Here is a 17,614-nt window from a genome sequence, read left to right as displayed (position 1 = left end):
TGTGATAGTTGCTCCTCTGTCATTTTGCGGAAGACTCGATTTCTTTTGTGTCTCCACCAGTGACAATGTAAGATTAATTGTCATTTTGTTTAGTTATCTTCAGTGTTTGGGGAGGCAGACTGGCTAGGTTCTTTCCGTCTCTAACTTCTGTGCTTGTTTCTTTCCAGAGTCTGGCTATAATTGATTACCCTAGAGAAGGTTGGGAGATTAGTACTGAACCTTCATAAAAATAATTTGCAGTCATATGGCATCATCTGAGGATCTGAGATGACTAATGTTAATTAATTAACCAGATTGAGCCAGGAAGTATAGCTGGAGAAACTGAGTCATAAAGAGGTCATGTGGCTTGTCTCGGGTCACACAGTGAGAGAGCTGAGAATAAAAAAAATAAATGAAATTTTGACTCCCATTCCCTTCTCTGACTACTAGACTAAGGTACCATTAGATTCCCAACATCCTCTACCCAATGCTTTAAAAGAATTATATACGATGGTACCTAACAGACTTTTCAAATGTTAATGAATAAGGTAGCCACAGTTGAACTTACATTGTTCACAGCAGGTATCTCTTCTTTCCTGTATATATCTGCTTAAAGTTCCAGGGTCTAAATGATCTAATAGTCCTTTTTCATCACTAATATTTAGATTTACTAACAATAAGATTTTAAGTTAATTTCTCTTGTTTAACAGTCTATTGACTTCTATATTGGATAAGGATCTGCTCACCAATGGCAAAGTCTCTCCTCTAATTTGCTGTGTTATTTACATGTATGTAAACATATCTTCTGTAGCTCTTTACATCATTGAAAGCACTGTACAAATATTAACAGATACATGAAATATCATAGGTTATTATTATTCCACACTTTACAAATAACAAAATTGTGGCACACAGGGAGGCAAAATGACTTGCCAAAGGGTGCATAGAAAGTTAGTGCAAAGCTGGGACTGAACTCCAGAGTTTCTGGCACCCATTTGTTTGTTCAGCCCATATTGCCTTCCTATCATTTTGTCTAGAATTACTGTAAATTCTTGACCAAAATAACATTTACAACAAATGACCTTGTGGACACTTTGGACAGAGTAATCAATTGTTTTGTTGATTCAATAGTTGTGTTTAGTGATGTAATAAGTAATAGCATGGGAAGTTTCACTTTATCCTGTTATAAAAACATATGATTAGCAAGGAGGTGCTTGGCAGTTTCAGTCACTGAAAAACAGAAGAAACTTTGTCCTCTGATACTAGACTGTCAATAGCAGTATGGTTATAAGTGTGTTGTCTTTACCAAACCTCTTCAGTTTTACAACAGTGGAGGTGTGTGTTTACAAAGTATGTTTTTACAGAGCTCTTCAATATCAAGGGCTTAATTCACATCTCAGTTACACTTTATTTACTACTGAAATTCATTAAGGAAGACTGTGGGATACTTCACATTAAGACAGTTCATTAAACTGCTATATTTTTAGCTTGTTAACCAAAATCCCATGAAATCTAACAGCTCTTTCAGTGTTGGGAATCAGATACTAATTTTAAAATAATGAGAATTTACTGCTGCTGAAAAATAACAGATTGACAGCTGCAGAGAACAATTCTCTATCCATACAACAGTTACTGCAGCAGTTCCAGCTCCCTGAAGCATCCCTGCCCTGGAGTGACCATTACTATTCAAAGTATTTCTAGACTGCATATCCCCATAGGATCCATGCACTGAAAAGCATAAAAAGATACAGAAGTTTCATTTCCAGGCCCATTTACTCCTTGGCTTGTCTGCAAGGACCAAAAACTAGTGGTGACATGGACACCTGTCCACGAGGAACTAGATTGAGGTAACAGACTCATTTCATACAAGCCACTGAATAACTATCATAGCATAACATCTTTCAGTCATTATCAACCCTTAGACTGATTTGAACCAGCCACTTAGGGCAAAAGGCTCTGTGAACATTTACTAATACTATTGGCCATCCAGTCCTATAGAAAGTTATTCTTTTAGAGTAATGGGACTTTTATTAAAGTAGAATTTCTGTAGTTCATCCACTGAACTTGCATTAGTTAAATGTGCTAGTCCCTCAACATGTGTGCACTAAAAATGTAATAGAGTGAGATGGATTTTGTAAAAGTTGTATCTACCAAATATTTCTGTTTGGAGTCCTAGATATACTCAGAAGAGGTGAACGTGCTCCCACTGGGTACTGTGGTGCTCTGGAGAGATCCCCTTTCTATTCCCTAGATCCCCTCTGTATTCCTGCCTAGAACTTTGGAACAAAAGAAGTAGAGAATGGTCCACAAAGCCCTGGTCTACACTAGGTGTTGAGGTAGAATTTAGCAGTGTTAAATCAATGTAACCCTGCACCCATCCACATGACGAAGCCCTTTTTTTGACTTAAAGGGCTCTTAAAATCGGTTTCAGAGTAGCAGCCATGTTAGTCTGTATTCGCAAAAAGAAAAGGAGTACTTGTGGCACCTGAGAGACTAACAAATTTATTTGAGCATAAGCTTTTGTGAGCTACATTCCATCGAATGCATCCGATGAAGTGAGCTGTAGCTCACGAAAGCTTATGCTCAAATAAATTTGTTAGTCTCTAAGGTGCCACAAGTACTCCTTTTCTTAAAATCGATTTCCTTACTCCACCCCGACAAGGGGATTAGCGCTGAAATCGGTTTTGCTAGGTCGAATTTGGGGTACTGTGGATGCAATTAGATGGTATTGGCCTCTGGGAGCTATCCCAGAGTGCTCCATTGTGACCGCTCTGGACAGCACTCTCAACTCAGATGCACTGACCAGGTAGACAGGAAAAGGCCCGCGAACTTTTGAATTTCAATTTCCTGTTTGGCCAGTGTGGCAAGCTGCAGGTGACCATGCAGAGCTCATCAGCAGAGGTGACCATGATGGAGTCCCAGAATCGCAAAAAGCTCCAGCATGGACCAAATGAGAGGTATGGGATCTGATCGCTGTATGGGGAGAGGACTCCGTGCTATCAGAACTACGTTCCAGTTTTCGAAATGCCAAAACATTTGTGAAAATCTCCCAGGACATGAAGGACAGAAGTCATAACAGGGACCTGAAGCAGTGCCACATGAAACTTAAGGAGCTGAGGCAAGCCTACCAGAAAACCAGAGAGGCGAACGGCTGCTCCGGGTCAGAGCCCAAAACATGCCGCTTCTATGATGAGCTGCATGCCATTTTAGGGAGTTCAGCCACCACTACTCCAGCCGTGTTGTTTGACTCCTTCAATGGAGATGGAGGCAACACGGAAGCAGGTTTTGGGGACGAGGAAGATGATGAGAGGAGGTTGTAGATAGCTCACAGCAAACAAATGGAGACACCGGTTTTCCCGACAGCCAGGAACTGTTTCTCATCCTGGACCTGGAGCCAGTACCCCCTGAACCCACCTAAGGCTGCCTCCTGGACCCACCAGGTGGAGAAGGGACCTCTGGTGAGTGTACCTTTTAAAATACTATACAAGGTTTAAAAGCCAGCATGTTAATGATTAATTTGCCTGGCATTTGTGGCTCTCTGGATATATTCCCAAAGCCTTTGCAAAAGGTTTCTGGGGAGTGCAGCCTTATTCCATCCACAATGGTAGGACACTTTACCACTCCAGGCCAGTAGCATGTACTCGGGAATCATTGTAGAACAAAGCATTGCAGTGTATGTTTGCTGGTGGTTCAAACAACATCCGTTCTTTATCTCTGTGTATTATCCTCAGGAGAATGATAACATTCATGGTCACCTGGTTGAAATAGGGTACTTTTCTTAAGGGGACATTCAGAGGTGCCCGTTCCTGCTGGGCTGTTTGCCTATGGCTGAACAGAAATGTTCCCCACTGTTAGCCACGTGGTGAGGGGAGGCAAAATGCGACCTTGTAACGAAAACATATGTGCTATGTATGTAATTTTAACAGCAAGGTTTACCGTGAAAGCGTGTACCCATTGTTCTATAAAATGTGTCTTTTCAAATACCACTGTCCTTTTTTTTCTCTCCACCAGCTGCATGTGTTTCAAGGATCACAGGATCTTCTCCTTCCCAGAGGCTATCAAAGATTAGAAGGCGAAAAAAACGCACTCACGATGAAATGTTCTCTGAGCTCATGCTGTCCTCCCACACTGACAGAGCACAGACGAATGCATGGAGGCAGACAATGTCAGAGTGCAGGAAAGCACAAAATGACCGGGAGGAGAGGTGGCGGGCTGAAGAGTGTAAGTGGCGGGTTGAAGCTGAAAGGTGGCGGCAGCGTGATGAGAGGAGGCAGGATTCAATGCTGAGGCTGCTGGAGGATCAAACTAATATGTTCCAGCGTATGGTTGAGCTGCAGGAAAGGCAGCAGGAGCACAGACCGCTGCTACAGCCCCTGTGTAACCAACTGCCGTCCTCCCCAAGTTCCATAGCCTCCTCACCCAGACACCCAAGAACGCGGTGGGGGGGCCTCTGGCCACTCAGCCATTCCACCCCAGAGGATTGCCCAAGTAACAGAAGGCTGGCATTCAATATGTTTTAAACTTTTAAAGTGCTGTGTGGCCTTGTCCTTCCCTCCTCCACCACCCCGAGCTACCTTGGTAATTATCCCCCTATTTGTGTGATGAATTAATAAAGAATGCATGAATGTGAAGCAACAATGACTTTATTGCCTCTGCAAGCAGTGATCGAAGGGAGGTGGGGAGGGTGGTTAGCTTACAGGGAAGTAGAGTGAACCAAGGGGCGGGGGGTTTCATCAAGGAGAAACAAACAGAATTTTCACACCGTAGCCTGGCCAGTCATGAAATTGGTTTTCAAAGCTTCTCTAATGCGCACCGCACCCTCCTGTGCTCTTCCAACTGCCGTGGTGTCTGGCTGTGCATAACCAGCAGCCAGGCAATTTGCCTCAACCTCCCACCCCACCATAAACATCTCCCCCTTACTCTCAAAAATATTGTGGAGTGCAGAGGAAGCAGTAATAACCATGGGAATATTGGTTTCACTGAGGTCTAACCGAGTCAGTAAACTGCGCCAGCGTGCTTTTTAAACGTCCAAATGCACATTCTATCATCATTCTGCACTTGCTCAGCCTGTAGTTGAACAGCTTCTGACTACTCTCCAGGCTGCCTATGTATGGCTTCATGAGCCATGGCATTAAAGGGATAGGCTGGGTCCCCAAGGATAACTATAGGCATTTCAACATCCCCAACAGTTATTTTCTGGTCTGGGAAGAAAGTCCCTTCCGCAGCTTTTGAAACAGACCAGAGTTCCTGAAGATGTGAGCGTCATATATCTTTCCTGGCCATCCCACATTGATGTTGGTGAAACGTCCTTGTGATCCACCAGTGCTTGCAGCACTATTGAAAAGTACCCCTTGCGGTTTATGTACTCGCTGTCTTGGTGCTTCCGGTGCCAAGATAGGGATATGGGTTCCGTCTATGGCCCCACCACAGTTAGGGAATCGCATTGCAGCAAAGCCATCCACTATGACCTGCACATTTCCCAGGGTCACTACCCTTGATATCAGCAGATCTTTGATTGTGTTGGCTACTTGCATCACAGCAGCCTCCACGGTAGATTTGCCCACTCCAAATTGATTCCCGGCTGACCGGTAGCTGTCTGGCGTTGCAAGCTTCCACAGGGCTATTGCCATCACTTCTCAACTGTGAGGGCTGCTCTCATCTTGGTATTCTTGTGCCTCAGGACAGAGGAAAGCAAGTCACAAAGTTCCATGAAAGTGCCCTTACGCATGCAAAAGTTTTGCAGCCACTGGGAATCGTCCCAGACCTGCAACACTATGCGGTCCCACCAGTCTGTGCTTGTTTCCTGAGCCCAGAATCGGCGTTCCACCGCATGAATCTGCCCCATTAGCACCATTATGCCGACATTACCAGGGCACATGCTTTGAGAGAAGTCTGTGTCCATGTCCTCATCACTCTCATCACCGCGCTGATGTCACCTACTCGCCCAGTTTCGCTTTGCCAGGTTCTGGTGCTGCATATACTGCTGGATAATGCATGTGGTGTTTAATGTGCTCCTAATTGCCAAAGTGATCTGAGCGGGCTCCATGCTTGCCGTGGTATGGCGTCTGCACAGAAAAAAGGCGCGAAATGATGTCTGCTGTTGCCCTGACGGAGGGAGGGGCGACTGACGACATGGCTTACAGGGTTGGCTTACAGGGAATTAAAATCAACAAAGGGGGTGGCTTTGTGAGAAACTGAATGGCCGCCTTAAGGATAGAACTCAAAACCTCAAGGATAGAACTCAAAATTGGGTTTAGCAGACTGTTGATTTCACAGAGGGAGGGAAGAGAAAATGAATACAAAACAAATCTGGTCTATTTCTTGTTTTGAGCCACTTCATCTATCTTTATACATCATGCTGGCAGCAGACTGTGCATTACGACCGCTAGTCATCGTCACCTCCTGGGTGCTCAGCAGAAGACGGTGCAGTATGACTACTGGCCATCGTCTTCTGCTAGCTGCAGATTAAAAGACAGAGCACTGCCAGTAGGACTCAATCGCCATGAGACAAAACAAGGGAAATGACCTGGCTGAGTCACTCCCATGTTTGCCCAGGCGCCCGGTTAAAAGAACACCCAGGACTACATTGATGACGGCTACCAGTCATACTGTACTGTCAGCTGCCAAAAGGCAATAAACTGCTGCTGTGTAGCAATGCAGTACCATGTCCGCCAGCACCCAGGAGACATACGGTGACGGTTAGCTGAGCGGGCTCCATGCTTGCCGTGGTATGGCGTCTGCACAGGTAACTCAAGAAAAAGGCGCAAACGATTGTCCGCCCTTGCTTTTACGGAGGGAGGGAACGGGGGCCTGACGATATGTACCCAGAACCACCCGCGACAATGTTTTAGCCCCATCAGGCACTGGGATTTCTACCCAGAATTCAAATGGGCAGTGGAGACTGCGGGAACTGTGGGATAGCTACCCACAGTGCAAAGCTCCAGAAGTCGATGGTTGCCTCGGTACTGTGGACACAGACCGCCGACTACATGCACTTAGAGCATTTGTGTGGCGACACACACACTCGACTGTATAAAAACGCTTTCTACAAAACCGACTTCTATAAATTTGACCTAATTTCGAAGTGTAATCATACCCTAAGAATCCGTTACAGTGTTATGTAAAAGCCTAGTGGAAGAGGAGAACCCTGAGTAAATTTCAGGCAGATACCCATCCAATTCACCTGTTTGCTCTTAAACACTGAATCTTAGTGCATTGACCAAAGACTCCCAGTTACTTAGGCTGTATTAGATGTGCATGTCAGAGGAAATTGTGCCCTTTTGGATTGTTTACAATTGCACTCATTCACTCTGTTTAAGCAGAGTTGCTAAAGAAGGAGTTGTGCCAGGTCCTGCCATTGAGCTGGGAGTTTATTCTGCTTCTCACAGGACACCATTGGAAGATGCAGCATTGTATTCCTTGGGAACTGGTAGTGCTTAGTGACCTTTTCCTTCAGCACTTGTATTATCTTCAACATAATGAGTTTGATTTCCTGTTGTCAAACCCTAATGACTCAGACAGAGAGCTTTTCCCCCTGGGTATCTTCTCAAAAAGGAAAGCAGCTCTTTTATTTAGATAGAGCATTTGTGTATATGTAAAAGAGTGGCAAAAGCTGCAAGCGGGGCCCATCAGTGGAAGCTTCACGGGGTATGTGTTTTGATTCTGACCCAGTATGATGTTTATCCACTGTTGTGAATTGGCACCAATGACATCTTTGTATTAGTTCGGCCTGTTCACTTTCAGATATCCTTAGCCTTCAATGGTACCCATGCAATGCAACTCTTCTGTTCTACTAAATCAGTGGTTTTCAACCTTTTTTCATTTGCGGACCCCTAAAAATTTTAAAATGGAGGTGCGGACCCCTTTGGAAATCTTAGACATAGTCCGCGGACCCCCCAGGGATCCACGGACCACAGGTTGAAAACCTGTACTAATTAATCTTCTAGGTTTTCCCAGTGAACATAGGACTGGGAGTCATTAATGATATTGTTTGTCTGTCAGCATTTCTTTTGTAGATTTCATTTATAAAAATTGGCTCTTGCTTGTAAATTCACGTTAGATGTTTTTCATGTGCTAAGAATATATATATTTCGCTAACCAATCCATGTGCTTGTGCTCAAGGGATGCTCCCTGTTACCTTAAACTCTGCCATAAATTCAGATTCCACTGCTCCCAAAACAGAGTCCTTCATTTGAGCAAAGGGAAATGCTCAACTAGTTATTAGCAGTATCAGGACTGAGAGTCACAGTTCTTCCGTTCTGATTTCATTCAGCGTGGGCCTTATTATCTCTTAGTGTAGAAGTGGGCAAACTATGGCCTGTGGGCCACATCCAGCCCACGGGACCCTCCTGCCCGGCCCCTGAGCTCCTGGCCTGGGAGGCTGGGCTTCGGCCCCTTCCCTGCTGTTCCCCCTCCCGCGCTGCCTCAGCTCACTGCACGGCCCACACCATGCTCGGGGTGAGGGCTACGAGCTCCTGGGGCAGTGCAGCTGCAGAGCCCAGCCTGACCTGGTGCTCTGTGTGGTGCAGCGCGGCTGTAGCGCCACCAGCCACTGGTGCTCCAGGGAGCAAGGTTAGGGGGCAGGGAGCAGAGGGCATTGGATAGAGGGCAGCAGAGTTTGAGGGGGTGGTCAGGGGTCGGGGCGGTCAGAGGGTGGGAAACGGGAGGGTTGAATGGGGGCAGGGGTCCCGGGGGGCAGTCAGGAAGGAGGGGGGGGGGTTGGATGGGGCAGTGGGGGGCAGTCAGGGACAGGGTCCCAGGGGCAGTCAGGGGATAGGGAGAATAGGTGGTTGGTTGGAGCAGGGGTCCCGGGGGGCAGTCAGGAATGAGAGGGGGGGTTGGATGGGGCGGTGGGGGGCAGTCAGGGGTGGGGAGTCTGGGGGCAGTCAGGGGACAGGGAGCAGGGGGTGGTGGATGGGGCAGGAGTCCCAGGCAGTGTTCCCTCTAATTTTTGACAGGCCGTGTGCACAAAAAATATCTTCTGTGCAAATTGTTGTGCTTCTGTGCAAATGTTTGTGCGCGTGGTGTTTCGCCATGTGTGTGGGGTTTAGGATCTGTGTGCGCGTGCACACGCACCAGCTTAGAGGGAACAGTGGTCCCAGGGGGGCTGACAGGGGGCAAGAAGCAGAGGGGGTTCGGATAGGGGGTGGGGGGGGGGGCGGGGCCATGCCTGGCTGTTTGTGGAGGCACACCTTCCCTAACCGGCCTTCCATCCAATTCTGATGTGGCCCTCAGGCCAAAAAGTTTGCCTGCCCCTGTCTTAGTGGGATAATAAATCTGAGGATAAATACAGCAATTCTGCCTTGGATTTGTGGTGTATCCACACCTGTAAGATAAATGCAAGCTGCAGTGAAATATTAAAATATAAAAATTCCTTTTAGTAACTTCAAACAGTCAGTGAAGTAGTAAATCCAGGGGAGTTTCCATAGCATCATCTGTAGCTGACTTAAAAAAAAAAAAAGCTTTTCCACTTTTACGGAAGTGGAGCAGCTTATGGATTCTGAGGCTGCTTCTCCTTTAAGCCTTAACTGTCCACCATCCAAAAGGAAAGCAATCTCTGTAGGAAGGCAGGTTTCAGAGTAGCAGCCGTGTTAGTCTGTATTTGCAAAAAGAAAAGGAGGACTTGTGGCACCTGAGAGACTAACAAATTTATTTGAGGCTAAGCTTTCGTGAGCTACAGCTCACTTCACTGAATGCATCAGATGACGTGAGCTGTAGCTCACGAAAGCTTAGACTCAAATAAATTTGTTAGTCTCTAAGGTGCCACAAGTCCTCCTTTTCTTTTTGTAGGAAGGCACAAGCTGATCATCTGACTGGATGCTGTTAAGGCACAAGCATCTGACTGGATGCTGTTAAGGCAGCACCTTAACAGAGCTGGGGCTAGACCACAACATTCGGCTCCATTGCTAAAGTCTGGGGCATTCAGTTCTGGGGATATTAGTTTGGCTCCATCTCAGCTTCTTTAGTAACAGACAAATCACATGAAGTTCCCCCTTTTGCTCTGCTTCCTCTCTGCAGTGAAGGTGGTACGAATACGTGGCTGTCCTAGATACTGTTTCTCTACCTTGAAGATTATAACTGCCAGCTCAATCTTGACTAGCACTGTAATCAGTGGCATAAATTGCCTGTTATTCTTTTGCCCAGTGTTGGCTGCTGTTTTCTTCCCCCCCTTTGCATGAGGAGATCTGGGTCATGTTGAAATGCTTCTGCTCCGACGCCTGAGCTTCAGGTTCATTAGTCTAACCCCACCTCCCTTCATCTGATTGGACAGGGAGCCCTTCCAGTTACCTTTACGGTCTAAAAGTAGCGAGGGGAACTGCAGAAACTGGAAGAGTTGAATGTGTTGCTTCTAGCCTGCCTGTGCCTGTGTCAAGGAATAACAGCCAGCCTTTGCTACGCGCTGGCACTGCCAGGGACCCAGCATTGTCTGCAACAGCTAGTGACAAAGACAAGCTCGCTCACGGGAAGCACAAAGCAAGCCTGGCCAAGTAGTGGGATGCAGGTAATTATGGTTGTTTGCGGCCAGGGCTGCGGTGTCTTTGCAATCGTTCTGTTGGCAAAGCTGGGAATCGATCCCATGACTGCTCGGGAGGATGACCCAGCTATATTTAATGGAGTAAAAAAGCCTGATGTACCACTTAAAGACTGTCTTAACACATGATGCTGAAAAATGTCAGATTTAGATTTAAATCCTTTAAACCCCTGGTCTGGTATAGTAAGATTAGGATTCTTGACTTCTTGTAACACTGACTGGTTCTAATCGCTGTCACTGTGTGTGCACCGCGGGAGGTAACTTGCCTTTGTGACGGTGAACCGAAACCTACAGAGCTAGATGAATTTAGTGATGCGGGAGGGAGGGGGGAGAAAGACCATCGATGTCATGAAACAATGTAAAGTTCAATGACCCTTCATAATGTTTGGGAAATTTTGGAATGTGTGGGGGGGAAATCGATGTTTTAAGCCAACCTGTGAATATAAATGATAAACAGAGTCCTCATCCCCTACTGTAAACAGATATAACTGAAATTTAAAAAGTGGGGGCGGGAGGGATAGGGTTTGTTTCCCAGGCATTGCCTTTTGATCAGTTTTGCAGTATTAAACGAGTAGTTACACTATCAGAAAATGTAATATTGTCTGTTAACAGAGGAGGTTTTAGAAAAATGACATTATATAGTGAGATTATATTTTGTAAGCGAAAAGAATCTTTTTATAGTTCAGAATGTGCTGGTCTTCTACTATTACAACATGCTGGGCCAGCAGCAATGTGGTTTTATTTATATGCTCCTTTCAGTAGCTGATTTGAACCTTTATTATTTGTTTTAAGGTCTTGAGCTACACAATTATTTCCTGTAAAAGTCACAGGGGCAATAATGGCCTTGAAATTTCTGCTCCTGTTGTGCAGAAAGCCATTAACAAGATGCTTATCTCAGAAATAACTCTCTATAGCAGCATTTAATGCCAGTATTGCAGGGATTGAGCAGAGCTGTGTGGAAACAACAAATATTTCTTCACAAGGTATTTGGAAACAACTCATAGTAGAGCTGCAGGTTATTTTGTCCTTTACCACTTTTTTCACAAACTGGTAATTTGAAAGAAAGAAAGAAACTACCCAGAATTTCAAATATTTTGCATGTTGATGTGAAACTTAATGACAAAACAAAATATTGAAATTCAAACTTTAAAAATGTCTTGGTACATATTTTTTAAAAAGAGATCCATTTTGAGTGAAAGTGGGTTTTTTTCCCCTCCCACTTAGAAATGGTCCTGTTGTCAAGTGAAACGACACACAAGATTGCACAGGTCTTTCGTAAAACTGATCATATTTATAAAAATTGAGGGCAAAATGCAAAACCTAGAGACTCAAGACTCTTGCTATGAACATTTTGCATAGTGAGGCGGTCGTTTTGCATTAGTTAGTGTTTAGGTACAAGTCATAACATGCAGAGGGCCAGATCCTGATATCTTTCTAATGCTAAATAACACTTTAAATCCACCAGTAGCCTCCCTAAGTAAGGGTATCAGAATTTGGCCCACAATAGACAGAATTATAGGCTGGGTTGGTAGTGCCTCCTATTGTTAAGGTTGCTTGATATCTCCCATTAGAAGACCCTGTCTTCATTTGCTTACAACTTTGCCAAATGTTAACCATTTAGGCTGAAATTTTCCATGCCTTGTGTCTGCCTCAGGCTGATTGATTGATTATTTTTATTTTTAAATTTCAGCCAAAACAGCTCAATAGTTTCAGAGAAAGAAGCTAGGGGAAAAATATTCTGTTTTGCCCAGTTTTAAAAAATGATGACAACTTTTTATTTGAACAGATCTAGTAATCCCATGCCTTGGAACAGAAAGTTGAAATTCCCCAGGAAGTGGTCTTTATGTCAGGGTGTGCTTTTTGCTGTCCCTTGTGAAAATCTGCCCAAATTGGCCAAGTTATAAGTCTTTGGAAAATTGCAGTTTGCATGTACTCAGAGACTTCCTTAATTTTTAGCAGCTAAAATCTCTGAAGAGTCCATTCTCAGTGAGCATGCTCACTATCTTTAAAAGTGACCTGCAAAAGAAAAAACGTGGGTTAGAAATATAATTAACGTCAAGTCTAATCATCCCTCACACATTTTAAACAGTCTTAATTAAAAACAGTTTCCGATTTATGTGACTAGGTTTTACTTCTTTAGTATTTTGATGTCATAATTTCATTGTTTCTCCAATTAGCCATAGAGTTTTCTAGGGGAGATGACCCACATTTCTAATTTAAGGCCCTGGAGGTTGGGGAAGAGCTGCTGTTAAGATAATGAAAACTTTTCAGGCCTTTAAAATAATAGACATAAACCCTTTTTTCCTATTTGTAAATAATGCCTTTATAAACTTTTCAATAATGTTTGAATTTGTTCACCAGGAGAGTTTAGTTGGATCCTCAGCTGGTATAAATCAGCTTTTGAAATTAATGGAATCATGCCAGTTTACAGCCGTGTAAGATCTGAACCTTTAAGGGCAAGACAAAAATACTGATTCCAATACCTAGAATTGATTAGAGTAGCAGGGAACCATACAATTAAGGAGATCTACATTCCCTGTCTGCTGACCTTCTTCAGTTCATCAGTATTCTTTGTTCATTTTTCATCACCATTTATACAGTAGAATCCGTAGAAATGTAAAACTTTCTTGAAAATAGGGATACATTAGTTTCAATAGTATGTGAAAGATGAATTGCTTTGGATATTTCTTCTTCATTTCCTCATGGCTGATTTAGGGCCTGGTCCAAAGCCTATCAAAGCCCATTGAAAGACTGCCATTGACTTCAGTGGGCTTTTGGATCAGGCGTTTAAAAATCTTTTAAATGCAAATTACCCTCCAATGTGGAATAAAATAATAAAAGACTTGGAGGAATGGAACAAATATAAAATTTCTTGGCTCTGTAAGGTAGATACAGTAAAGATTAATATCCTCCCAAAATTACTATTTTTGCTTCAGTGCATTCCTGTTTGTATCTCTGACATGACATTAAAAACACGGCAGGATGCACTATTAAAATTCATATGGAACATAAAGTTCTAAAGTTTTCTATAAGCCTACAAAATGGAGTGGACTAGCTTTCCCTAATTTGGTGTATTATTATTTCATTATATTATGCATCACAGTTAAAAGATGTGACCAATTGAGTTAGCAGTAGATCATCCAAATACTGGGTAAAACTTGAACAAGACTGAGGTCCAGTTATAGCTATTGTACTAACTGTTGGGTTAAAAAGAAATGTAGGTCACCAAAAATAAAAAGTCACCTATTCATCCAGGCCATTTTAGTCGCTTTGGACAAATTTTCTAAATTCCTGTCACCGAAACCCTCTCTCTTAGCTACTTGCATTAACAATCAGAAATTTCTCTAGGAAACATCAGAGAGACTATTTGTTGTGGTAAGAGCTGAGAGTGAGATTATTCAATTCAGACAGCTGTTCCTGGTTCCTGATTTGAAATCATACCAGGAGGTATGTAATAATGTAAATAATATAAAGATCCCATATTTTCAATATTTACAAGTTAAATATTTTATTATAAAATCTGGATATGAGGTAGTTCTGTCTAGAACTTTAATCACGGTTGAGCAAGCTAGAACTTATAAATCACGATTTTGAGAGTGATAAGATATTGATAAGAAAACAACCCAGATGAAATAATCAGAGAGGGATTAGGACAAAGAAATTGATCTGGATGAGTGGGTCTCTATATGGGAAAGGGAATATACATCTTCAAAGGCTAAAAAACTGGGCTGTTTAGTCTTGAGAAAAGAAGACTGAGGGAAGACCTGATAACAGTCTTCCAATATGTTAAGGGTTGTTATACAGAGGATGGCAATCAATTATTCCCCATGTCCACTGAAGGTAGGTCAAGAAGTAGTTGGCTCATTCTGCAGCAAGGGAGATTTAGGTTAGAAAGTAGGGAAAATTTTCTAACTACAAGGATATTTAAGATCTGGGATAGACTTACAAGGGAGGTTGTAGAATCCCCATCATTGGAAATTTTTAAGAACAAGTTAGACAAGCACCTGTCACAGATAGTCTAGGTGTACTTAATCATGCTTCAGTGGAGGGGCTGGACTAGATGATCTTTTGAGGTCCCTTCCAGCCCTATGTTTCTATGATTATTGGAATCGTGTGACACCCTCCTCCTATGGAATTGTGGTATAACATGAAATGTGGACTGTCTTTGTGATGGCAAAGCTTTCACACCAAGTACTCTGATACGAATACCAGAATTATGGATTTTTCCGGTCAACCAGACATCCTCTGGAATTGGAAGTAATCAGGCAGCAGTGGAGACAGATACATACACACACACACAAGCAAATACTTTATTGCCTTGGGGCTTTAGCCTTGGGCAGGCACCGATTCTGTGGTTGCTCCAGGGCTGGAGGACCCCGGGGAAAAAAATGATGGGTGCTCAGCCCCTACCAACAGCCAGCTTCTGCCCCCCCTCCCCAAATCTCCCAGTGCCTCCTGCCCGTCATGATCAGCTGTTCTGCGGTGTGCAGGAGGCACTGGGGGGAGTAGCGGGGATGGGGTGTGCTTGCGGGGGGGGGAAAGAGGCAGGGTGGGGGCAAGAAGAGGCAGGGCAGGGTGGAGGTTTAGGGGAAGGGGTCAAGTGGGGGTTGAAGCCTGGGGTGGAGTGGGGGGTTTGAGCACCCCTGGGGCCTGTAGGAAGTCGGTGCCTGTGGCCCTGGGGCTCAGGATTTCAGCTGCGGGGGCGGGGGGGTTAGGACTGCAGCCGCAAGGTGGGGTTGGGGGGGTCAGGGCTCTGGGCAGGAGGTGAGGCTCAGGGTGCCCAGGGCTTCTGACCCTCGAGAACACCATGGCTCAGAGCTTCAGAGCCGCAGGAGGTGATGGGCTCAGGGCTTCAGCGCTGTGGCTCCTTTCCTGGCTTTAGCCCTATGGGGCTCGGGGTTTTAGCTACAAGGGGAGTGCCAGTTTCAGCCCTAGCGCTCCCCCCCGTAGCTAAAGCTCCAGGATCCGATGCCTCCCACTGAAATCATGAGCAGATCCATGGGGAGCCCCAGTGCCCCTTCACAGGGCTTCAACCGGGAATGGAGCCATGGGGCTGAAGCCCTAAACCCTGGAACCCCTCATGAGGCAGAAGCCAGGAACAGAACAGTAGGGTTGAAGCCCCAAGCACCAGCACTTCCCCCAGATCTAAAGCTCTGAGCCCTGGTGCTCCAGAGGGTCTCAAACCCTGACGCCCCACCTTCCCCATGGCTGAAGTCCATAACGTCTTGTTCAGAGGTACAGACATTTAAAAGTTATGGATAACCTCCATTCCCGAGGTATCCAGGAGAACCTCAGAGTTAGGTAGTTATTTAGAAATGTGGTCACCCTTTCTGCCATACTCCGAGGAAGAGGGCTTCCCAGCCAGCAGGCCAGAGTCCTTAGTCAGGTTCTTTGTACATAACTTGATCCAGTGTAGTATGTTAACATTGTATTGTAACTTTGCCTTAATAAGAAGTTTAAAAAACAAAACAAGAACAATGAAATGTTAATTTTGGGGGGGGAAAGCAATCCATATTTTTAAAAAAAAATTAACACATTCCAGTGCTTTATAAATAGCCTGATCAGCACATTTTCTGGTGGTCTGGAAAATCTTTGACTGGCAGCAGGGTGGTAATGTTATGGCCATAAAGTGTTTGCATTTTTGGCACTGAATAGTTCCATATGTTGAGAGTTGGGCCAGATCCTCAGCAGATGTAAACTGGAAATGAATGGAGTTACATCTATTTACACCAGCCCTGGATCTGGCCCACTATTTTAGGTTCCAAGCTGTCATTGTCATTCAGTCCAAATCAATCTAGAATTACAAATAAACAATTAAAAAAAATTATGAATGCTGTTTTTTATATAATGCCCCAGTTCAGTTCGATATATGCTCTTGGGTGATATCATAAGATAGAAAATATAAATTCTGTATGCCACACAATGTAAGACCATGCGTATGGTATTATACAACTGATACCTCCATTTTTCTCTCGAACATAAATTAGGTTAACTTGACCACATGCATTCCATTGTTGCAGATTTGTATTAAATTAATTTAAGATGACAACGATAAGATGAAGAAAATTAGCCACTATGTTACAAGCCAAGAAATCCTAACTGTCATTAAGTTTTATTGTATGAAGAGTTTTTATTAACTTGAAAAGAATTTAAGCATATTTTATGACAACTTTGAAAAGAGTTTCAGAGTGGTAGGCGTGTTAGTCTGTATCAGGAAAAAAAAACCCGAAGAGTACTTGTGGCACCTTAGAGACTAATACATTTCTTTGGGCATAAGATTTTGTTGGCTAAAACCCACTTCATCGGATGCATGTAGTGGAAAATATAGTAGGAAGATAGATATACACAGAGAACATGAAAAAATGGGTGTTGCCATACCAACTGTAATGAGACCAATCAATTAAGGTGGGCTATTATCAGCAGGAGGGGGGAAAAAACTTTTATAGTGATAATCAGGATGGCCCATTTCAAACAGTTGACAAGAAGGGGTGAGTAACAGTAGGGGAAAAAATTATCATGGGGAAATAGTTTTTACTTTATGTAATGACCCATCCACTCCCAGTCTTTATTCAAGCCTAATGTAATGGTGCCCAGTTTGCAAATTAATTCCAATTCTGCAGTTTTCTCGTTGGAGTCTGTTTTTGAAGTTGGTTTTTTTTTTTTGTTGGAGAATTGTGACATTTAGGTCTGAAATTGAGTGACCAGGGAGGTTGAAGTGTTCTCCAACTGGTTTTTGAATGTGATAATTCTTGATGTCTGATTTGTGTCCATTTATTCTTTTGTGTAGAGATTGTCCGGTTTGGCCAATGTACATGGCAGAGGGGCATTGTTGGCACATGATGGCATATATCGCATTGGTAGATGTGCAAGTGAATGAACCTCTTTTGGTGTGGCTGATATGATTAGGTTTTATGATGATGTCCCTTGAATAGATATGTGGACAGAGTTGGCAACTGGCTTTGTTGCAAGGATTAGTGGGTTCCTGGGTTAGTGTTTTTGTTGTGTGGTTGCTGGTGAGTATTTGTTTCAGTTTGGGGCTCTGTCTGTAATCGAGGACTGGCCTGTCACCCAAGATCTGTAAGGGTGAAGAATCGTCCTTCAGGA

The 17,614-nt window shown here is 43.9% G+C and overlaps 1 protein-coding gene across 3 annotated transcripts in view; it reads left to right on the top strand.

Moving 5' to 3' along the window:
- Positions 1–10,278: 10,278 nt before the first annotated feature.
- The window catches only part of SHROOM1 (shroom family member 1), an 80,594-nt gene continuing 73,258 nt past the window's right edge, over positions 10,279–17,614 (top strand). For 2 of the 3 annotated variants that reach the window (XM_043490579.1, XM_038414591.2), the window contains exon 1: positions 10,280–10,480. The gene's annotated coding sequence lies outside the window, so the exon portion shown is untranslated. Of the gene's footprint in view, positions 10,481–17,614 lie in introns of all 3 variants that reach the window. The other variant, XM_038414589.2, reaches the window with a different exon arrangement.

This window comes from Dermochelys coriacea, chromosome 8, assembly GCF_009764565.3.
Source record: "Dermochelys coriacea isolate rDerCor1 chromosome 8, rDerCor1.pri.v4, whole genome shotgun sequence".
In the NCBI taxonomy this organism is placed as follows: Eukaryota; Metazoa; Chordata; order Testudines; family Dermochelyidae; genus Dermochelys; species Dermochelys coriacea.
Note: the sequence above shows the minus strand (reverse complement) of the source record. Positions and strands in the feature narration are given on the sequence as shown.